Source organism: Pinus tabuliformis, chromosome 1_2 (genome assembly GCF_031772625.1).
Source record: "Pinus tabuliformis cultivar Carrire ecotype Pingquan chromosome 1_2, CPIR1, whole genome shotgun sequence".
NCBI lineage: Eukaryota > Viridiplantae > Streptophyta > Pinopsida > Pinales > Pinaceae > Pinus > Pinus tabuliformis.
The window spans coordinates 495,401,051-495,427,186 of record NC_142298.1 but is presented as its reverse complement, the minus strand read 5'-3'; positions in this window follow the sequence as shown (position 1 = coordinate 495,427,186).

Below are 26,136 nucleotides of genomic sequence, written 5' to 3'. Positions count from 1 at the left end.
TCTACAATCACTTGGAGCAAAATTTGGGGAATCGTAGAAGGAGGATACAAATTCCCATCAGCAACTCCTACAGATCCAGCAGAGAAAAAGCAATATGAGCTCAATGCCAAAGTTGTTACTGTCCTATTGAGTAGTTTGACACAATCTGAATTTTTGAAGATCATGCATTTCAAATCAGCTAAGGAAATATGGGACAAAATCGTCACAAGCTACGAAGGAGTAAAAAGAGCAAAGCTTCAAACTCTCAGAATCCGGTATGAAACTCTTAAGATGCATAGTAATGAAAGCATAGCTAATTATTTCCTGCGTATGGATGAGATTGTGAATTGTATGAGGGATCTGGGTGAAGAATTTGAGGAAGTTGTCTTAGTTGAAAAGGTTTTGAGATCTCTGTCTGCTAAATTTGATTCTAAAGTATCTGCCATAGAAGAAAAGGAGAATGTGCAGAAAATCACCATGTCACAGCTTCACGGGATCTTAACTGCTTTTGAAATGTGACAAGAGGTACCACCAGAAGCCGCATTCGAAGTGTCAGAGGAAGAAGATGAGGTAAATTTTGTCAAGAATCTTGAACGGGGAACGGGACGGTTCAAAGGTAAGCTACCTTTCAAATGTTTTCTATGTGGTAGAGTTGGTCACTATGCTGCTAGATGCCCTCATAACAAAGGAAAGATATCTCAAGAAGATGGTAGAAGCTATTATACCCATATTACAAGTTCATTCAATGATAGTGAAGATATTAGAAGTCTCATGGCACATGAAAAGAAGAATGCTTCATCCAATAATAGCAAAGATATTAAAAGTCTCATGGCACATGAAAAGAAGAATGCAGAAACTGAAGAAGTTACCAAATTAAATGAACAATTGGAGATAGTAACTAGGGTAAGGGAGCAATTGTAGGATGTAGTAAAGGATCAGAGCATAACTATTCAAAGGCTTGAATCAAAGATCCTCTCTCTAAAAGAAGATCTTAAAAAATCAAGAGAACAGAATAGAGAAGCTCTTGAAGATCAAGAACATGAAGTGATCAAACTAAAGCGACAAGTGGAAGAAGGAAGAAAAGCTGAAGAAGACCTAAGGAATCAGTATCTGAAAAAGGAAGAACAACATCAAGTTGAGGTAAATATCTTGAAAGGTAAACTAGAAGAAAAGGATAAGCTTTTACGATTTCAAGATAGTCCTAAACTCTTGGATGATATTCTTAATAGCCAAAGGTCTCCTGCTATCAAAACTGGTCTTGGTTTTCATGAATATGTTGAAGGTGAATCTAGTTCACAAGGTGAGGCAAGAAATTCTAAGGAGAAATCTGAAATGCTCAACAAGGAACAACCAAGGAAAGAAATTCCTCAAGGAAGATCCTTTAATCCTAACTATGGACGTGATAGACGATTATCTCCTCCACTGAATAATGTTGAATGTCATGTATGTCATAATCTTGGACATGTTGCTGCCAGATGTAGAAGTAGAATGGTTCAAGACCATTACAAAAGATCATTGCATCCCAGGTATTTCAGAGGATATTTCTTTGCCTGCAATGCATATGGACACAAAGTAATTGATTGTGATAGAAGGAACATGAAATATGTAAGATGTTATACATGCAAAAAATATGGACATAAAGCAAGGGAATGCAGGAGCAGATTTCAAAATTCAAAACAAGAGGACCATACATCATCACAGTTCCAGGAATTGAAGAAGACAGAGACAGAAAAGTGTGGCATAACTCAGTCATCTGACATAACAGACACAGGGGAATCTGAAAGTGATGAATTTCAGTATTCCTTGCATACGCTGATATAATGAAGACAAGTCGCGTATATACGCGAGTTACAGGCTGCAAAGTCGCGTATATGAAGAAAGGGCAGCAGAACAGACCCAGGTTCAGTCATGGTTGGCTCAGGCTCAGGGGGAGCAAAACAGACTCAGGAAATGGTTGGCTCACACTCACGGGGAGCATATACTTCAAATAATTCATTGTTGGCATTATGGTTATAAGTTGCTGATGAAACTAAATGATACATCTTGTTGTTTGATCAAAGGAATAGTATTGCAGACTGATGCTTATGGTACAGATATGAATGGCTGGTCTTAGAGCCTGCATCTGCTCAGGGGGAGCATGGATAGATTGGTACACTTTGGCATAAACAATGGGGGAGCCAAATCAGAAACTTCAGCATGTACTCAGGGAGAGTATGGACAGCAGAAGGTATACCAAAGAAGAGAATATCTTGGTCCGCCCTTTGCCCTTGATGTCAAAGGGGGAGAGTGACTTGGTGTGGTGGTTGCCATCAAGTCCAAAGGGGGAGATTGTTGGCATTATGATACAAGTGTTGTCCTTGATGGCAACTCACTCAGAAGATTGGTACAGGTGATGGCAACTTAATCAGAGGACAGATCTTAGTACAACAAGCCAAGAAAGTTCATACACGCAGGTTCATTAAGCTCAAGTCGCATATACAAGCAGGTTCACTATATACCAAGTCGCGTATACGCAGGTTCGCTATATACCAAGTCGCGTGTACACGCAGGTTGGCTTCAGTAAAAGAGCGTGTATGTGGAAAACTTATCTTTGGTCCTTGGCGGTTATTCCTTGGAAGTTGTGCCTATAGTTTTGGACCATGGTGTCTCGACGGACGTGTTGATCCCTAGTTTTGAAGCTGATGGTATTGTGTTACTATGGTTTTGGATCGTGGTATTGTAAAGGGCCTAAGGCTATATAAGGAGAAGATCATTAGGCAAGTGGATGCATGCATTGTGTGTCTGACGAAGTGAGGAGATCTGGTACTACTGTTTATCAGTTCGGGACGCTTGGCAAGGGTCGGATCTAACAGCGAAGGCATAAGTAATTATTTCTAGATCTGCACGCGGGTTGCCGTTGGAGAAAGCGCGTATACACGCGGTTTTGGTACAGTGAAGTAGCGTATGCATAATAAGATTTGATATTTCAGGTTGCTGTTGATTATAGTGGTTGTTGCAGAGTTCTGGGCTCTGGTTTGGGTTCTGTGTTCTTGATGACAGGGTTTCAGTGATTCAGTATTGGGTTGTTTAATGAATTATGATGCAAGTATAAGTTGATGATTGTATTGCAGTAATGTTTGTTTTGTACTCTTGGATCCAGTCTGAAAATTGATGAAACGTGGTCCCTGAAGGAAAGAAGGTTGTAGGGTCAGCACCTACGTACTAGTGAATGGATCGGCTAGTACAAGAGCTGAGGGGGTTGTAGCTCCCTTCCAGAAGTAGTTGGAAAACGAGAGAGGGTTGTAGCCCTCTGCAGGTTGTAGCCTGTGTACTGTTAAAGGACTGCACCAGTACATTGTAAAAGAAGTTTCTTATTAAAGAAGAAAGAGACAAATTGCAGCAGGTGGTTTTCACCCACATTGGGTTTCCACCTTATATCATGGTGTTCATGTGTGTGGCTCTTGTGTGATGTTCTGTTCTGTTATACTGCACCTGTTTACTGTTAATATGCTTAATAATGTTCTGATGCATTTACTGAAGATTAAGCTAACTGAATTATAAGATCTCTAGATATACGCTAGTTGCATTAGACACAGTAGCGTGTACACGCGGGTTCATTTAATTGAAGTAGCGCATATGTTTCTGAGTATGAAATTGGAAAGGTTTTACTGATCTGATAATACTGATTCACCCCCCCCCCCCCCCCCCCCCCTCTCAGTATTATTTCCAACACTTTTGATTGTCACATTTAAGGCCATTCCAAAAAAAATCCTTCTCAACCCTGTGGTAAGTTTTTAAAAATACTGAATTCCCTCCTAAGAGACAGTTGTGCAATTATAGAATAATATTTTGTTTGATTTGGGAATTCTTACAGAGGTATAAGCGATATTTGTACCATAATGAATCATTTTTCCAGTTAAATGTATCAGATGTTATGGGATCTTGTTGCAACTTTTGAATGAGTTCCCACACTTCTTCGCCATTCTTCCATTCATCCCTTGCTTCATTTATCCAATTTGGTTGGATAATAGAAATGGCACAAAGCAATGCTTCCACATTCTCATCCTTCCTTGAGAGTGCATTTGCAACAAAATTTTTATTCACTTTTTTATAGATGATTTCAAAGTCATAACCCAACATCTTTGTGACCCACTTTTGCTGCTCTTCTAAAGACAATCTTTGTTCTAAAAAGTATTTAAGACAATCATGATCCATTTTCACCTTGAAGTGTCCTCCCATTAGGTAAGGTTTCCATTTCTTAAGTGCATTTAGTATTGCCAACATTTCCTTCTCATAAATAGCTTTGTGTAAATACTTTCTTTTGATTAGACGACTTTTAAAAGCAATGGGTATTTCTTCTTGCATTAAAACAACACCAATTCCGTTTCTTGAGGCATCACATTCCATAATAAGGTTTTTGTGCAGTTTAGTGTACCTAAGACCGGCGCTTGGCACATTGCTTAGTTAAGATGTTCAAAGGCTTTCGTTACTTCTGGAGTCCAAGAGAATGCATCTTTCTTCATTAATGCTATTAGAGGTGTTGTTATTCTCCCATAACTCTTAACAAACTTGTGATAATACCCTATCAACCCAATAAGCCCTCGCATATGCTTTATGGATGTGTGGATTTTCCATTCCTTAATGGCTTTAATTTTGCTAAGGTCTACCTTAACAAATTCATGAGATACAATATGACCCAAATATTCCACCTCTTGTACTCCAAGGAAACATTTGGAAGTTTTTGCATATAATTGTTTCTCCTCCAATTGTTTGAGCACTCTATCAACATGTTGAACATGATCCTTCCAAGACTTGTTGTAGATTACTATATCATGAAAAAATACTAACACAAATTTTCTAAGGGTTTGAAATTCGAATTCATCAAACCTTGAAATGTAGAAGGTGCATTGGTAAGGAAAAAAGGCATAAACAAAAATTCATAATGACCCTCTTGAGTTCTAAATGCTATTTTTAGAATGTCTTCAATCTTCATTCTCAATTGATGATATCCTAAACAAAGGTCCAACTTGGTGAAGTAAATTTCTCCATGCAATTCATCCAATAATTCATCAATGATGGGAACGGGAAATTTATCTTTAATAGTGAGCTTGTTGAGCTCACTATAATCTAGACTCATGCGCCATGATCCATCCTTCTTGTGCACCAATACTACTGGAGTAGAGAAAGAACTTTGACTAGGTTGAATTATACTAGCCTCTAGCATTTCTGCAACCATACGTTCAATTTCATTCTTTTAGGCATAGGGATATCTGTAATGCCTCATGCTTCGAGGAACACTTCCGGGAATCAAATGAATAGCTTAATCATGATCACGAATAGGTGGGAGGTCTTTGGGAGTCTCAAATACCTTGGAATGATTGTCCAAGACTTTTTGGAGATATGGAGAAATAGATTATTTCGATGTGGGAACCTCTAGCAAACATAATTGTGCAATTACACCACATTGTTATTTCTTTAGAAGATTTCATGCCGTTAGAGATGATTACCTTTCCTGGTTTCCCCGTGATACCCCTTAATTCAACTTCCTTTCCTTCTATTTTTTTTTCAAGAAAAGTTCTTGAAAATTAGAAGCTATCATACCCAAAGATTGTAGCCATTGGACTCCTAGTACAACATCAACACCACACATTGGAATGGAAAGGATTGGAATATTCAACACATATTCTCCTATGGATGGAAACAATTGGACTATTCAACACATATTATCCTATGGATAGCTTGATATTATGGCACTTTCCATAGAAATATATTGTTCCTCCATTATGAGTTTCCTCTACTACCTTTTCGCCATTAAGAAGCATTTCTTGTAGCAACTTTTCCAAACCTCCTTTCAAACCATTGATGTATTTCTTAAAATATTTAATGTTTACTTCTAAACAATCCATATTAGCTTCCATATCATCCACCTTAGATTCCACTCCATTCATCTTATCTTTCATGCCTAAGTTCTTTAAATCATCCATCTTAGCTTTTGTTACTTTTTGTGAGAGTGAAATTTATTGCGCTTGGTCTTGTAATTTTGATATATCATGTTGCATTTCCTCCTTTTCTTCATGAGTCATGCTAGAGACTTCAGTTTTCTTACTAGGTGTTTCCATTTTATTTCTTTGGTGCATCAATTAATGATAACTATGCTTCACTATTCCCTTTCAATTCCTTCAAACTATTTTTCAAAAAAAACCTTATGAAAATTTTTAAAAAGACTACACACCTTTATTTTTATTTTTAGGAGCTTGATATGGAATCTAATGTATCTTTAAAATTTTGTATCTCCAAGGTCTGAAATTACAAACTATGATAGCCTTCTGAGTCCTCTTTCCAACGCCACCACTCTGATCAAAATTGGATTCTCCAAGAAATATTTATACCGAATCTCCCAAGATGACCTAATTATACACTTTTCAATATAGGGAAGTTGTATGAAGTGCCACATGTAATTGTTTCAACCTTTAGACCTGAAAACAATGCACCAAAAACTAGGGTGTGTCCTTTTTCTCTACCTTCTTATGAAATGAAAATCTGATACTCAGAGAGAACGTTATCACGATTTTACGAAGGTCACCTATTTGGGATGTAATTTAGGATCCTACAAAAAAACCTAACTTCCTTGGATCATATCTCTGAAAATATAGGGAGACAAGCTCTGAAATTCGGACTCGAGGGTCATCAAGATTTCGAATTAAATATGTTTTCTTTTAGCTTCTAAAATTTTGTTTAAAATTTTTTTTAGTGGAAATACCATGATGATTTGATTGGAGCAGCAAAATGTAGAATCCAAAGCTCTGATACCAAATGTTATGAAACCAGCTCACAAAATAGAAGAAAAGATATATCAATGACTTCAAAATAAACATCTTTGATGGGACAACCTCCTTTACATTACACAAATGAAAAATTCTTGGATGATACAAATGACAATACCTCCTTTCTATATAGAGGAGTCTAAGGTGTCACAATATAATCAGAGCTGACATAACAATAATAATGTAAGGGCACAAAAATAATAATAGTGGGCTTCTAAGGGGCACAATAATAACAATATGGGGACAACATGGGTACAAAAATAACAATAAGGGGATACAATTACAATAATAACAAGGAAATGAACTAGTATTATACGGCCTTAACAACTAGCTTGATTATGCAGAGAAGATAGACTCCCCTAAGATATAGTAAGGTACAAGTTTTCTTATGTTGTATATTTGGTGCTTGACTGTTTGATTATGAAGTCTAGTTATTTTGTTTAACATGGTATGTTGCAAGTTGGTTGAATGTTTGATGAATTGCATAATATGAGTATGTGTTCAAATGATTTTGTTTTAAGATTATTGTACTAACACATATATGTTGAGACAATTAATATGTACTTGAGTATAGTAGGTGATAGTTGTAGAATTTTGTCGAAGGACTATGAATTGACTATGGATTATGACATGATTGTTAGTCTTGGTAAAAGTTGATTTTAAATTGTTATATATGATTGCTTTTATATTTAGAACGTGACACTGACATCTATGAGAAAGTTGCAAGAAAACATGCTTGTTATTAGCATGACAAGGTAACAATTGATGTTCTTATATAACTAACAGTTGGGTGATGTGACAATGCAAAGTAAGCCTCAATTGCAACCAAGTAAAAAGTAAAATGAAGGAATTGTACAAGAATTCCTTTGGCTAGGTTTTGAAACCCTAATTTCAAATGAATGAGTGCTTTGCATACAGGAAGTCTTCTTGACCTTCATATTGTCTGACATTATGTGGCTACATGTTATATTCATGAATATGTACTTGACAGGTATATTAGCTAGTCTTTAGTTATAGGTGTATCTGTCAAAGGATTGGAGTCCCTTGAGAGATGGCATGGACTTGCTCAGCTACAAGGAAATGTGTTTGGCACAACAAGATAAGGTATCTGATGTATTGTTATATTTATTTATGCACTGATAGTTATGTGTTTATGGCAGTATGATGTAGGGGATTGCATGGCAAAGAAATTGCCATGAAATTTTGAAGAATGCTCTAGTTGAGATTTCATTGGGAACCATGGGGATTGAGTCATGATGTCTGTGGTTAGTCTTGTGCTTTTGGTATTTTTTGATTTCTATGCCTAATTTAGAATTTTGCATGTGTGTGGTGCATAGATATGCCACTTTATTGTGGTGTCATATTGTTATTGGTTTTCATGGTTTTGCTTCTTGTTTGTTTCTTGGTATTTTATTTTATGTTTTGAATCTTGGGAATTGGTTGGGAAAGAGGAAATTTCATGGAGCTCAGACAGATCTATGTGGTACCCAACAGGTAATGTAAGACTTAGATGAAGCTCTGTGCCCGAGTAAGTGCAGTGGAAGGTAAAACTATGACATTTAGTTGGACTGGATGGGTTCATTGTGGTAAATGGATGGTGGCAATAAAGTCATAAGAAACACAACCAAAAAGGTAAAGTAAATAGATCTGAGGTATAATTTTCCTTGGCTATGTTGGGAATGACTATTCTTAATGTTGTGTATGTGTTGCATGAATAAAGGAAGTTCTCTTAACCCTTGACCTTGGTATTTGGTAATTATGTTGTGATCATGATTATGCTGATGTTTATATATGTATACGTGTAGGTGTGTATGCATGTCATGTTTAACAAGGTCATCATGGATCATGACTATTAATGCTAAGATTTATGTTTGTGTATATATATATATATATATATATAGATATATATATATCTATATATATATATATATATATATATATATATATATATATATATAGATATAGATATATATATAGATATAGATAGATATATGTATGTATGTATGTATGTATACATATTGTTGTCTTACAACATCATGGTTGTTTATGCTAATGTTTACGTATATGTATGTATGTATCCATGTATCTATGTCACTATCTGACCGATCATCAAAAATCATTCTTGTGGTAGAATGGTTTCTTATGTAGACAAATGGCGTGAAGAAGTTCCTAGCTATGAGGAATCAAGTGGGAAGAGTAGTCATGAAAAATATATGAGGTCAGTATCATGTCAATATGAATTTAAATTGTATGCTTATATTATGCCTATGTTTACATTATGGACAGGTTATACCGAGGTTTACAGTAGTGAAATGAAAGTAGTGTGGTCTGCAACAAGATGGCATAAGCATGGATAAGATAGTCGAAGCAAGGTTTCTTGGTAAAGACAATGTGGTTTTGAATGTGTGGTGTTATTTTTGTGCATATGTTGCATACGTTATGTTATGTAGATGTAGTGTTGTGTATAGATGGTTCCACGTAGATGTTGGATATGTAGTGCTATGTATACAGGATGCTATATACATGTTGGATATGCAATGCTATGTACATGTGGTGTTGTGGGAATATTGCACATGGGGCACTATGTACATATGTCGTTGTGCGTATGATTGTACAAGTGGTGTTGTGTACATGTTGTGCAAGTGGCACTTTATTCAGGTTGTGTTGTGTACATGTCATGCATTTGGCGATGTTTAAATATGGTGTCGCATACAGGTCGTGCGTGTGGTACTATGTACATGTGGTATTGTGTACACATTGTATAGTGGTGCAGTGTACATTTGGCGTTATGTACACATTATGCAATTCGCGACATGCACATGTGATGTTGTGCACACATTGTGTAGGTGGTCCTTTGTACATATGGTACTGGTGTATGTGTGGTATTGTGTGCATGTCATACATGCTATGTTGAAGGCATGCGGTAATAGGTGCATGTATTGCATGGTGTTGTATGTCATGCACGATTGTATGTATGTGATGTACATTGCATGTGCACATGGGTTAGGAGAAGGAATTAGGTTTTTTTCTAGTGTGGTGACCAATCCAAAGTGCGTACAAAATAAAGACAAAGGTAGAAGCTAAGGATTGATGAAAGGATAAGCATGATCATTTTATTTCAGTTTTATTATGCATGTGGTTTATGACTATGGTATATGATGATTATGTGATCTATGATTCTGGTTTATGATGGTTACATGTGATTTATGATGGTTATCTTTTGAGCTAACCAGATATGATATGTTTATGCATGATGTTTTGATAAAAAAGATGGTTTGTCTTATTGTGCCAGGAAGAAAACATAATTACAAGTGTACTTTATTGACAAGCTACCAATACAGTATGATGTGAATTTCTTTCAATTTATTTTAAATCTAATGGAAGTTATGTGCTTGGTACAGGAATCATGGACATGCATAGTTGGGTGGTTGAAATCGGCTACAAGAATTAGCAGTAGCAGTGAAAGGAATTGGAACTGTTGGAAATAATACTGAGAGGGGGGTGAATCAGTATTATTAGATTAATAATTTTATTTCACAAACAAATTTATATACGCTACTTCAGTGAAGTGAACTAATGTGTACGTGCAACTATGATTAGAGAAACCAACTTATACCCAGAGAACTTGTGATTTAGACAATTTATCATGTGTTCATCTTTAACCAGTTCATCAATAACTTATTAAATAGTGCAGTACAACAGATTAAACCATCACACATAAGCAACACACATGAACACCAAGATTTAAGGTGGAAACCCAATGTGGGTGAAAACCACCTGCTGCTGTCATCTCTGTCTTATTTTAATAATAAGAAAATATGTTTACAATATTGTACTATCCTAGACTCATACTAGTATGCAGACACCCACCTGCAGAAGGCTACAACCTTCTCTCGGTTTCCAGCTTCTACTAGAAGGGAGCTGCAACCCCCTAGCTCTTGTACTAGCCAATTTGTTTACTAGTACGTAGGCACTGACCTACAGAAGGCTACAACCTTCTCCTTTCTTCTAGGGACCACGTTTCTTAAATTTTCAGACTAGATACTCCTGGAACACAACAGCACAATCTAAAGGCCACGTTTCATCCAATTTTCATACTACGCCCATCAAAAACTCTTTAACTGCATCAACCAACATTTAATTAATCTGAACAATCAAATCATTGACACCAGAACACTGTGCTGAACCCAGAAACCTGCATCATCATTCAGAACCAGCTGTAACCTCAAAAATCATATATCAGGATGTATATGCTACTTTGCTGAACCCAACCTACGTGTATACGCTACTTCCATTAATCAAGTCTACGTATACCTTCAAAACTATTGAAAACATAAAATTTCGAAATCAAGTCTGTAGCAACCAACAATAACCTGAACAACTACTGTCAACTTATAGAGCTTTACATAGGGAACAACATAGATCACTTCTTCTCACTTATACAATCTATCAATCAATACCAGCCTCCTTATGCATTCAATTTGACATTCAAATATAAGAAGACTTCATTGATAGATAGCAGTAAAACAACAAAATTGATTAGATAGATCAATAAGATTTTAAAAAGAAGATTTTATTTTCTGTATGCTATTTTGAAGAGTAGAACCTGTGTGTACACGTGCTTTTGAAGAGGCGAATCAGCATACAGATCTGCAAATATTAACTCATAACTTTTCTACACTTCAGAACTTCAGACAAACCCAAATCATGACATTTAAAGAATAAAAAAGGTGTATACAGTTAGATCTAGCCCAACCAATATCATATAATCCAATAATAAGTCATTTTAGGTCTCATGATTCTGATCCAACATTGAATTCAAGTTGCACAAATTATTTCAGATCAAATCACAAACACATCGCCTGTAACAGAAAATATACTTTAGATAGAAGTATTCCTTAGAAACCCATACACTTTCACACTTGGCCTTACGATATTCTCCCCCTTGTATAGCTTTAGGCCCTTTGTCAATACCTTGGACCAAAACCACTTAGGACCAATACCTTGGACCAAATACCTAGGGTCAATACCACAGACCAAATACCTAAGTTCAATACCACGGACCAAATACCTCCGACCAATACCCTGGTTTTCCAACATGTATGCGCTTTTCTTCCTGTGTTAGTGTGTGTATACGTATACGCTCTTTTTGTTCCGTGGACTAGCATGTATACATTTTTTTGGCTAAGTGGACCTGCGTATACTTCTTAAATTTTATTTCATCAACCTTTTCCTTTACCTTATTTGTTATGATCAGTAGACCTTAGTTCCATCTTTCTATTCTTCTCTACCACTACCCTATTACCTCTAAATATACCTTTTGTACTGTTAGTTTCCTTTTACCAAAACAGAATTGACATGTGAGTGAGTTGCCATCAAGGAAAACACTTGTATCATAATGCCAACAATCTCCCCTTTTCGACTTGATGGCAACCATGATGGTGTTGATTACTACAAGCTATAGAAACTATTAGAGATAACATGCTAACACCAAAATACTCTCCCCCTTTGAGATCAAGGGAAAAGGGGGGAGCAAGCAGCTGTCCATGCTCCCCCTGAGTACATGCTGAGTCTACAAAGATATGATTAAAAGGAATAACATGACTCTATAACTCAACTAAGTGAGTGTGACCTCCTTATGACCAATGACTCATACATACATCAATCACCCAACCAAGTGGGGATATACTAATTGTTTATACATGATAGAAATATAATAAATATTACATCATCCATCCCATGCAAAGTAGGGATACAAATTACATCATTTGTCCAATATGTCTAATTCAAATGTATGAGAAGTCATATCACACCCTAGACCTTTACATGACTTAAGCAAGAAATGGTATAAATATTTGAAGCCATAGCTAGACTTAGAAACCATAATGCCAACAATGCAAAATGTGTGTGAAGGGTAATGCTCCCCTGAACTTGTGGTACCTATGCAATGTCAACAAGTCATTCATCAAGGAATCTTTGTCAGTTAGATAAAAATCAATGAACAAGGCATATCATCAAACTGTAATCATCAACATCAAACAGAGCACTCATAGCAGAGTCTGACCCACTATTTTTTTGTTAGAAAAACATATATGCTTCTTTAGCCACAGAAACCCGCATGTATACATGACTACACTTCATGAAACTTGCATATAATAACCTTCCTCTGAAAAACTGGATTTAACAGCAGGATGATGCAGCAATTACTCCCAGCTTTTGTTTAATATATTCAAATGTTTCTCTGGCAATGGTTTAGTGAATATATCAGCAACCTGTTCTTTGGAGGGAACATACTCCAATTTAACCTTTTTTTCAAGCACTTGTTCTCCTAGAAAATAGTACATGATGGGTATGTGCTTGGTCTTGGAGTGCATGACTGGGATTTTTTTGAAAGTTTGCATTATCCAAAGTAGTTGTGTGAAATAAGATGCAACAACCACATATTCTACTTCAGCTAGAGATAAAGCAATTAAACTTTGTTTCTCGCTGAACCACAACGCTAACCGGGAACCCATATAGAATGCACCACCACTAGTTCTCTTTCGATCATCAACACTTCCTTCCCAATCTGCATCTATATATGCATGAAGAGTAAGGTATGTATGTTTAGGATACCATAGTCCGAAGTCCTGAGTTCCTTGAAGATATTTGAAAATTATTTTGACTGCCTGGAGATGTGAATCCTTTGGATTTTCTTGGAACCTTCCAACAATTCCTACTGCATGCATGATGTCTGGCCTGGTACCTATTAGATAAATAAGATTTCCAATGATAGATCTATAAGTTGGTTGGTTTACTGCTGGTGATTCATCATTAAACCTGAGACTGCATCCTGTTACCATTGGAGTACATACTAGTTTATATTCTTCCATTCCATACTTCTTCAAGATCTGCTTGAGATATTTGGTTTGTGAAAGAAAGATACCATCTTTTGTTTGCTGAACTTGTAGACCAAGAAAATAAGTAATTTCACCAATTAAGGAAATTTCAAATTCTTGCTGCATTACAGAAGCAAAATTCTGACTCATGGATTCTTTATTACTACCAAAAATGATATCATCAACATAAACAACAATAATTAGAAATTTATAATTTTTAATCTTTGTGTATAAATTGCTATCTACAGAAACTTTTGTAAAGCCTTGTTGTTGTAGATATTTGTCAAGGCAGTAATACCAAGCCCTTGGAGCTTGTTTAAGACCGTAGAGAGCCTTTTTGAGCTTGCATATGAGTTTTGCATCATTTCCAAGAATGAATCCTTCTGGTTGTTCAATATAAACTTCTTCTAAATCTCCATTAAGGAAGGTTGATTTTACATCCATTTGATATACTTTGAATTTCCGAAAACTAGAAAGAGTAAGAAACATCTTTATGGCTTCACGTCTGGCAACAAATGGAAAAGTTTCTTCAAAATCTATACCTTCTTGTTGAGAATACCCTTTACAAACAAGTTTGGCATTGTTTCTAATGACTTCTCCATTTTCATTCAGCTTGTTCTTAAATATCAATTTTGTTCTGATAATATTTTTATCATGAGGTCTAGGAACTAATTTCCAAGTATCATTCTTTTCAATTTTCTCAAGTTCTTCATCCATGGCCTTGACCCAAAATTCATATTTGCATGCTTCATTTACATTTTGAGGTTTGGTGGAGGATAGTAATGCCAGATAACTTGAAGTCCCTGTAAGAGTTCTTCTTGTCTATACACCAACCCCCTTTTCTCCTAGAATTTGAGTTTCTGGATGGTTATTTTGAACATACCTGGATGGAGTCCTTTCCCTATCTGTTGTATCATCTTATGATGCTTCATTTGTTTCTTCTTCAATATCATTTTGATTTGAAGTGGGAAAGCATTCCCCATATTCCTCATTGTTATATTCCTCTGTTGATTTCATCTGTTCCAGATTTCTGCACACTTCATCAACTACAACATCAATGCTTTGAACCATTTTTCGAAGTCTTTTATTATAACATTTTTATCCTTTACTTCTGGAAGAATAACCAAGAAGATTATCTTCATCTGCTCTGGGTTCAAACTTAGCAAGTTTTTCATCAGTCCTTTTGATAAAAAATTTGCTTCCAAAAACTTTAAAGTGTATTACAGTAGGAGGCTTACCATACCAAAGTTCATGTGGAGTTTTATTTCTATTTACCTGAACATTCACTTTGTTGACCATATTCATGTCAACAAATGCAGCTTCACCCCAAAAGGTTACAGGAGTTCCAGATTCATCTAGCATAGCTCGAACCATTTCTTGAACTGTTCTATTCATCCTTTCTACCACACCATTTTTCTAAGGAGTTCTTGCAGTGGAGAATTGCCTTTTTATTCCATGTTCTTCACAAAAGTCAAAGAATTCATCTGATATGAATTCTACCCCTCGATCAGATCTGACACATTTAATTTTTCGATCTGATTCATTTTCAACGAAAGCTTTGAAGGCTTTAAACTTTTCAAATGCTTCATATTTATGCTTTAGAAGACCTATCCAACACATTTTGGAAAAATCATCAATAAACAAGGTAAATTATTCTTCTCCACGAGGTGACCTTTTCCTTGTTCGTCCACATAAATTAGTATGGATGAGTTCAAGAGGCTTACTTGCTAACCCTTCCTTTTCAATGAAGTGAACTCTAGTTTGCCTACCGATTTGACATGGTTTGCATATGGTATTTTCTGGGATGCTGATATTTGGAAGATCATGAACTGCCTTGAGCCTGCATGCTTTTCTTATTTGAGAAAAGCTTAGATGTCCCAATATTCTATGCCACAACCAGTTTTAACCTGTTTTTCCTAGATACCAATGTTGCTTTCCTCCTTTGAGTATGTATAAGCTACTTGGAGTTCTTGTACCTTTGATCACAGTCTTTCCTGTATCAAGCTCACGAACGACACATCCGTTTGACCGAAACACCACTTCATTTCCTTGATCCCACATTTGACTGACTCTCAACAGGTTATGATTTAAACCATCTACATACATAAAATTTCCATCTTTAACCTTTTCTTTCAAGAAAACAAAACCTTTACGTTTAATGAAAATTGGAGTGTCATTTCCAAATGAGACATTCTTTTCCTTTTCTAAAGCATTATATGAATGAAATATCTCTTTATCACCTATCATGTGTTTGGAGCATCCACTATCAATGTACCACTGATTTTCTTGTCCTTATACATATAAAGTTATGCCACATATTTCTGATTGAGATTCCTTCCTTCTCCATATCTTGAGATTAAATGGTGTTTTCTCCTTTTGAAGTGTTGGATAAAATTTGCTCCTGCATTCAGATTCTTCATGACCAAAGTTATTACAAATTGAGCATTCTATTTCATTTTCAGGAGGAGAAAAGTTATTATAGGAACTCTTCTTGATTCTTGTTACATTCCTTTGATTTCGTGCTTCTCTAGTCATGATGGTTTTGTAAGCAACACATTAAGCAACCTTGTGCCCAAAGTTATGACATGAAAACATTGCCCATTAAAGAAGTTTCTGTGATCATAGAATCTTTTGACATTGTTTACCTGTTGGTTGTGGCTTCTACTAATATTCATCCTTGGAGTGAATTGAGTATGATTTACCCGATGAGTGGTTTTAGGCATTTGCTTACGATTAACATATTGTTCACTAGTATTTGTTGCATCAAGATAGCTTCTTGTGGAGGTTGAAGGCTTCTGTGATTGAGATGATTCTTCAGTATATCCAAGACCTATCTTTATCAGAGGAGAACCCTGAACCTCGATAATTTCATTTAAAGTTTTTGATCCTTTAGCAAATCTAAGATTGAGAGATTTTTTCTTCTCAAGATCTTTTCTTAGACCCATAATTTCACATTCTATATTTTCATTGTGTTTTTCTCTTTCAACAAGTTGGTGTGCCAAAGTATCTATGATCATGTTCTTTTCTTATAAACAGACTCTGTGTTTAGTGATTTCTTCAAGAAAGTATTCCTCTTCTAATGCATCCAAAAAATCACCATTTTCATAAGCCATGAGTAGCCTATAATCTTGTTTAGTTTCATATTCATTACTATTAGATAAACCATCACTATCTTCATGTGTATAGTAACTCCTCCTATTCACTACCTGTTTTCTATTTCCTTTTGCATATTCCTTCCCTTTTTCATATTTATCTTTATGAGGACATTTGGCAGCATAGTGACTGAATTTACCACAAGAAAATCATTTGAAAGGTATCTTACCTCTGAACCTTCCAGAACCTCGTTAAAGCTTCTTGACAAAATTTACCTCATCTTCTTCTTCTAAAATGTGTCATGATTCATTGTGCTCTTCCTTTTCTTTTCCCTTTGTTGATGCTTTAAATGCAACTTCTCTCATATCTGATGAGCTTCCTTTTCTCATTTCAATAGCAGTTAGGATTCCATGAAGTTGAGTCACAGTGACAGTTTGAAGATCCTATTTTTCTTCTATGGCAAACATTTTTGACTCAAATTTAGCAGAAAAAGATCTCAAAATTTTCTCAACTAAAATAAATTCCTTTATCTCTTCACCCAGATTCTTCATACAATTAACAATCTCATCTATACGTAAAAAGTAACTAGCTATACTCTCATCATTATGCATCTTAAGAGTTTCATACTGAATTCTGAGACTTTGAAGCTTAACACGTTTTACCTGAGAGTCTCCTTCATAGGTCTGAATGATTTTGTCCCATATTTCTTTGGCTATCTTGGGTTGCATGACCTTGACAAATTCTGATTCTGACAGACTTCCTAATAATGTATTGACAGCTTTGACAATGGTTTCGTATAACTTCTTACCTGCAGAGTCTGTAGGAATTGTTGCTGGAAATTGATATCCTCCTTCGACAATTTCCTGAACATCAGCTCCAAGCGATTGTAGATAGGCTCTGGTTCTTAATTTCCAATATACTAAGTTGCTCCTATTGAATATTGGTGGTCTGATGGATCCCATGCCTTCATGATTATTCATCTTGAAAGATCTACCTTCAAGCGATCAAGCTTCTTTTGAAGGACCTGCTCTGATACCAATTGTTGGAAATAATACTGAGAGGGAGGTGAATCAGTATTATCAGATTAATAATTTTGTTTCCCAAACATATTTATATACACTACTTCAGTGAAGTGAACTAGCGTGTACATGCAACTGTGATTAGAGAAACGAGTGTATACCCAGAGAAATTTTGATTTAGACAATTTATCAACAAACCGAGATCACGACATTTAAAGAGTAAAACAGGTGTACACAGTCAGATCTAGCCCAACCAATATGAAATCATCCAATAATAAGTCATTTCAAGTCTCATTATCTTGATCCAACATTGAATTCAAGTTGCACAAGGTATTTCAGATCAAATCACAAACACAGCCCCTGTAACATAAAATATAGTTTAGATAGAAGTATTCCTTAGAAACCTATACACTTGCACACTTGGCCTTATGATCTTCTCCTCCTTATATAGCTTTAGGCCCTTTGTCAATACCTTGGACCAAAACCACTTAGGACCAATACCTTGGACCAAATACCTAGGGTCAATACCATGAACCAAATACCTTGGACCGAATACCGAGGGTCAATACCATGGACCAAATACCTCGGACCAAAACCTTGGTCTTCCAACATGTACACATTTTTCTTCTTGTGGGAGTGAGTGTATACGTATACACTCTTTTTGTTCTATGGACCAGTGTCTATATGATGTTTTGACTAAGTGGACCTGCGTATACTTCTTAAATTGCTTTTCATTAGCCTTTTCCTTTACCTTCTTTATTCTGATTAGTAGACCTTAGTTCCATCTTCCAGTTCTTCTATACCACTGCCCTGTTACCTCTGAATATACTTGTTGTATTGTGAGTTTCCTTTTACCAAAACTAAATTGACATGTGAGTGAGTTGCCATCAAGGACAACACTTGTATCATAGTGCTAGTAGGAACATGCAGTAGTATGTTGGTAGAGTACTTCAGGAGTAGGGTCATTGTGGGAAACTGGTACCCAATAGTGTTCATTGATTTCCATGAGCATGCTATGACTAGTATGATGGTTTTTAGGTAGGTATATGCCCTGGTTGTTTGATCTCCGAATGCGAGAAAGCCTTGGAAAGGGATGGATCGCTCGGGATACGGGATTTCAGGGAACTTTGAAGGTGAGTGACTGCGTAGAAGGAGGTGACCAGATTTCCTAAGGGACTATGTTCAAGAGAAGAGAAGGTAACAAATATATTGGTTTTGGTCATTAGCATTTCTAAATGGAATCATATACACATTGGGAGTGTGGCTTGGGACAACAAGTTGGTAACTATTTGCTCAGAGGAAAAGTGGCACAGGATTATAGTGTTGGACATTTGATGCAACTTTGACTATGGCAGTGGATTTTGAACTTCTTGGGAAGGAGGTGAATCCTAGTATTACCTTGAGGGTGGCGGTGTCATCCTTTGGATTCCCTTGTTGACTGATATGGGCATTGTATTCTCTTATTTGTTGGTTTAGCGCATATGTGTATATGTGGCTATTGTAAATACTATAATGAGTTGTGTTATAAAGCTCCAGTATGTGACATGGTTATTATCTAGTCATATTGTCACGATGTTTTTATTTTGAACTGGTCATTCATTGTAAATACTGCAATGAGATATGTTATGAAGATCCATGGGCAGTATGTTCTACTTTCAACAGTTTTGTTGGTTATAGGTATTTTTGAACACCGAGGACAATGTTCCCCCATTGGGTAGGGTTCTATAACCACCCTGGTGAAAATTCCATGTAAAAATATATAAGACCACATATGATGGGACACTTATTCCAAGATGAATGTTGTGCAAGACATCCTACGGGGTGTTCATTTGGTTTATTATGGCTAAGGAAATTGGCAAAGGCAATGGCTAAGGCTTTGGAGAGGCATGAGGCATTTATTTCCATTTTATTTATGAAAATAAAGGAAATGAGGAGAAAAGGAAGGTGGAAGGTCACATCTTGCATGTGATTAGGAGATTGAAGGAAAATAATGGAGAATGAAGAAAATAGATGCCTCATTAATAAAAAGGCTTCTAAGGATTAGTTGGCAAGCTTCTTATTTTTAGTGTGAAGAATTTAGTCAGCGTTAAGCTCTTAGTTAGTGTAAGCTCTTGGCTCAAGTTTTTTCTTTGGTTATCCATGGGATGAAGAAAGGAAAAGAAGGCAAGAGGAAGCAAATATAAACTAGGGAAAGGCAGAATCAAGCAGCTACATTAGGATTAGTAGCAGGTATCAATTTGCATGTGTAATTTCCTTGCTATATTTGGAAACAATGGTATTTCATGTGGTTATTTCTCCATTGTGGCATGGTTTTTTCCCGGTGTAATAGTGTTTCTAGCCTAGCCTTGCCATTTCCGCATAGCCATCGTGTGATGGGGTTCTCATGTTTTGATTGAGCTAAATTGTCAGATGGATACAAATATGAGGTGGGTGGATCTCTGAATGATAGAGCGCATATCCTAGTGGTCCTTGAACTGGACTATGAATAATGGAAAAGCCACTGGCCTATTAACGCCTGAGCCAGACTGTGGGTTACGGTAAAGCCAGGATTATGTTACCTCGGTGGGCCTAGGAATCCTTGCCAGTGAATTGCATGATATACGGTAAAGCCAAGAGGTGGTTTTATCTTTGTTGGGCCTAGTAACCCCAGGTTTGGGATATGCAGTAAAGCCTGGAGAGTGCGTCTCAGTATAGGGTCTAGTGATCTATGTTTGGATTGCAGTAAATCCTGAGAGACCAGCAAGCAGAAAAATTCCTCATGGTGTAGCTAGAGAAATCTGGTGGAATCCATGCTTATTTCGCCTAGTGATTTGGTGGAGATCATGGTAAAGCCTGTTATGATGTGTTCATTCCGCTGGCCTAGTGATCTAGGATGGATTATGCGAAAGCCTAGTTTCTATTGATGAGGATGAGGTGGTTTAGCCTCGGTATGCCATGGTTCATTCTTTGGTTTGAGTCCCACATTCATGCTTGGAACATGTCATGAGGGTGATTGGCTGAAGAGAAATTTGGCTCAACCTTTCTATGGTTGGGTGGAAATGGTAGTCCCATCTCTGGTTGGTTTATTGCATTCATTAATGAGAAACTCATTTCCTTGATTTTCATGTGTAAATGTACTGATGTATATGTGGATTTTATGGTTGATATGCTTATGATATTTTTGTCTTTATTATGTTGGATATATGTATGTTTTGCGACAACATCTATGTATGGCTATCAACATGTTTTTTGTTGTAAATGAATGGATAATGTATCTATGGATTAATAGATGATAATGCAACAAATGACATGAGGGAACAATGGTTCATAGAGATTCTCAGATAAGTATGAGATCCCTACACTTAATTTTGTTGTTTACACTTGTAGGTTACATGTTGATTACATGTTTGACGGAATGGCTATCATGGCTAGAAGGGGTCAGATTAAGGTCTTATTTAACTTATTGCTTTTGCATCATTGTTTCCCCCTTATTTGACTAATATTAAAATATCATTCCATTTTGATAAGTGACATGGGATCTGGGCCTAAAAAAATGGCTCAAACTCTAGGTTCATTGACATAACACTAGAAAATTTGGTCTCTGGACACTCGCAGGGAAGTCCATGAAAGCAACTTTTGGTTTCTGGATGATATCATGCCTATAACATGAGATATACTGAGGCTTAAGATGTCTATAACATGAGTGGGACCCAGTGATAGGATGTATGAGTGGCTGGCATGTCTCCTAAGGTTTCCATTGCTAATGTGGATAGGTTGGTTGACATGTTCTATCGATTTCACTTCCTTAAGGTTGCATAGGAGGTCGAATCCAATCATAGTAGCCTCTTCTTGCATGATTACACTAGTTGAATGGTTACTTGAGTATATGTGTAAGGAGGGCGTTAGAGAGTGGTATCAGAGCATGGATGCACTCTCCTTGGGTGATTTTGTTGGTCATGCATGCATTTTAATTGCATGTGTGTCTCTTACACTTGAATTCCATGTGCTTGTTGCCTTGCATCATGTTGAGCATGGTTGTAGTAAGGTTGTCATGAGGAAATTGATTGTTGATTTTGTCGAATGCATCATCAAAAGTATATGAATGATTACGTTTTATATGTAACTAGATTACATCCTTGTATGTTAGGTTACATTCTTGTATGTTTGATTACATGTATCAGTCTTGTAGGTTGGTTACAAGAATTTATCGATTATGCTCCACTACATGTGTTCATACGTATTTGTAGTTGATTAGGCATTGCTTATGCATGTTGATAGTTTCATTTGGAAATGTGTACAATGGTTGTTTTCATGCATGAGGTCATATCATGTATTGTTGATATGGCCTTGCATTCATAACTAGACTCTAGCTAGAATGATGTGTGTATGGTTTGGTAATCATGTGTTATATTTCTATATGCCATTGTCATGCATGAATGGTCTTGGTTATAGTTATGGATGAATAGTATGTCAAACATGCCTTGTGAACTCATGGTATGGAATTTATGTCATCAAGGTGATATTGGCATGTTATGATGCCAATGTGTTGGCTGAGATATAGCAAGAGATGTAGATCATCATAATGAGGTTGCAACATTGGACTTTGGGGTAGGAGCAAATCATCGTATAGGTATTTTATGTTTGGGACACATGGATGTAAGTCAAGGATTTTTATATGCATTAGGTTTACGTACATGTATTTTGATGTTATGGCTACACACATGATAGATGGTAGTTTACTAGTATAGTCATATGCATATGTGTCGGATAGTTATGAATGATAGTAACATGTGCTTGTTTGCATTGCTACTATTGTTTTAGGTTAGATGACTTGATGATTATGTTATATGTTCTTATTGAGTATGTTATAGGTTAATGTGTTCTCATTATATGACAATTAGCTTGACGATTAGGTTACATGTGGTTGATGAGCATGATATATAGCTTATTGTTGTTATATGCTATTAAATTTATGATTAGGGTTATTTCATTAAGGTCTTGATGTTGTCATTTGGATTGGTCATATGTGTGATGGTTATGTTCATTACATTGAAGATATTAATGTTATATGTATTGCTTTAACTTGTTTAGAACTATGTAGATGGTTATGGTTGTGACATTCAAGTATGAGTCGACTTACTGTGTTGCATTGTATTGTACTAATCTATACTGATCGTACATATGTGATTGGTATGAATAAATGATAATTGTGTATGAGTTATGATGTAAACATGTTGGCTAGTGACTATTTTTGGTATCATAATCTTATTTATGTTTGAGTTAATATCTTTTGAATTTATATCGTGCTAACTAGCTTGATTGGGTATTCAAGATAACCTCCCCTGAGATACAATAAGGTACGAGTTTTCTTATGTCGTATATTTGGTGCTTGGCTATTTGATTATGTTGACTAGTTAGTTTATTTAACATGGTATGTTGGAGGTTGGTTGAATGTTTGATGAATTACATAATATGAGTAAGTGTTCAAATGATTTTGTTTTAAGATGATTGTACTAACACATATATGTTGAGACAGTTGATATGTATTTGAGTATCATAGGTGATACTTGTAGCATTGTGTCTAAGGACTATGAGTTGACTGTGGATTATGACATGATTGTTAGTCTTGGTAAAGATTTATTTCAATTTGTTAGATATGATTGTTTTGATATTTAGAACATGACACTGATATGTGTGAGAAAGATGCAGGAAAACATGCTTGTTATTAGCGTGACAAGGTAACAATTGATGTGCTTATATAACTAACAGTTGGGTGATGTGACAGTGCATAGTAAGCCTCGACTACAACCAGGTAAAAAGTGAAGGAAGGAATTGGACATGAATTCCTTTGGCTATGTTTGGAAACCCTAATTCCAAAAAAATGAGTGCTTCACATACAAGAAGTCTTCTTGACCTTAATATTGTTTGACATTATGTGGATACATGCTATATTCATGAACATGTACTTGACATGTATATTAGCTAATCTTTAGCTACAAGTGGATCTGTCAAAAGATTGGAGTGCCATGAGAGATGGCATTAACATATTCAACTACAAGGAAGAGTGATTTGCACAACAAGATAATTTATCTGATGTATAGTTATATTTATTAATGCACAAACATTTATTTGTTTATGGTGGTATGATGCAAGGGATTGCATGGAAAAGAGGTTGTCATGAAATTTTCAAGAAGGCTCTAGTTGAGATTTCCTTGGGAACCATGGGGATTGTGTGATGGTGTATTTGGTTAGTCTTTTTCTTTTGGTCTTTTGCGATTTTTGCACTTGATTTACGATTTTGCATGTGTGTGGTGCATAACTATGCGACTTTTTTGCAGTGTTGTATTGTTAATGGTTTTCATGGTTTTGCTTCTTGTTTGTTTCTTGTTATTTCCTTTTATGTCTTGAGTCTTGGGAATCGGTCAGGAAAGAGGAAAGTTAATGGAGCTCAGGGAAAGCTATGTGGTACCCAACGGGTAATGTAAGACTTAGATGAAGATTTGTGCATGAGTAAGTGCAGCGGCAGGTAGAACTATGCAATCAGTTGGACTGGATGGGTCCATTGAGGTAAACAGATGGTTGCAATAATGTCATGAAAAAGGTAACCAAAAAGGTAAAGTAAATAGATTTGAGGCATAATATCCCTTGGCTATGTTGGGAACGAATATTCTTAATGTTGCACATGCATTGCATGAATAAAGGAAGTTCTCTTAACCCTTGACCTTGGTATCTGGCAATTATGTTATGACCACCATTATGCTGATGTTTGTATATGTATGTACATGTAGGTGTGTATGCATGTCATGTTTGATAGGGTCGTCAGGGATCATGACTATTAATGCTGACATTTATGTGTATGTATATATGTCTGTATACATATCGTTCTCTAACAGGATCATGATTGTTTATGCTAATGTTTACGTATATGTATGTATGTATCCATGTATCTATGTCACTATTCGACAAATCATCAAAAATATTTCTTGTGGTAGAATGATTGCTTATGTAGGCGAATGGCATGAAGAAGTTCCTAGCTATGAGGAATCAAGTGGGAAGTTTAGTCATGGAAAATATATGAGGTAAGTATCATGTGAATATGAATTTATATTGTATTCTTATATTATGCCTATGTTTATGTTATGGACAGGTTATATTGAGGTTTACAGTAGTGAAATGGAAGCAGTGTGGTCTGCGACATGATGGGGCAAGCATGGATAAGACACTGGAAGCAAGGCTGCTTGGTAAAGACAGTGTGGTTTTCGATTTGTGGTGTTACTATTGTGCATATGTTGCATAGGTGATGTTATGTGGATGTAGTGTTTCGCAGATATTGCATATGTAGTGTTGGGAATAGATGGTGCCATGTAGATGTTGGATATGTGGTGTTGTGTATAGATGATGCTATGTACATGTCGAATATGCGGTGCTATGTAAATGTGGTGTTGTGTGCATATTGTACATGGGGCGCTATGTACATATGGTGTTGTGTGCATGATTATAAAAGTCATGTCATGTACATCGTGTACAAGTGGCATTGTGTGTAGGTGGTGTTGTGTCCATGTTATGCATGTGGCACTGTGTACATATGGTGTCGCATACATGTCGTGCACATGGTATTGTGTACATGTGGTATTGTGTACACGTTGTACAGTGGTGTAGTGTACATGTGGCATTATGTACACATTGTGCAGGTAGTTGTGTGTACATTTGATGTTGTGCACACATTGTGTAGGTGGTTCTTTTTACATATGGTACTAGTGTATGTGTGGTATTTTTTGCATGTCATACATGTTATGTTGAAAGCATACGGTACTAGGTGCATGTATTGCATGGTGTTGTATGTCGTGTGTGATTGTGTGATGTAGACTGTGTGTGTGCACATGGGTTAGGAGATGGGATTGGGTGTTTGTCTAGTGTGCCAACCGAATCAGAGTGCGTATGGAATAAAGACAAAGGTAGAAGCTAAGGATTGATGAAAGGATCAGCATCAACATTTTGTTTCAGTTTTTGTATTCATGTGGTTTATGAATATGGTATATGATAATTATATGTGATCTATGATTCTAGTTTATGATCATTACATGTGATTTATGATGTTAAAATATGATGGTTATGTTTTGAGCTAACCAAATGTGACATGTTGAGGCATGATGTTTTGATCAAATAGTTAGTTTGACTTGTTGTGGTAAGAAGCGAACAAAATTGCAAGTGTATGTTATTAACGAGTTATCAATAAGGTATGATGTGAATTTATTTCAATTTATTTTAAATCTAATGGAATTTATGTGCTTGGTATAGGAGGTGTGAACATGCCCAGTTGGGTGGTTGAAATCTACTACAAGAATTAGCAGTAGCAGTGAAATGAATTGGAACATGCAATAATAT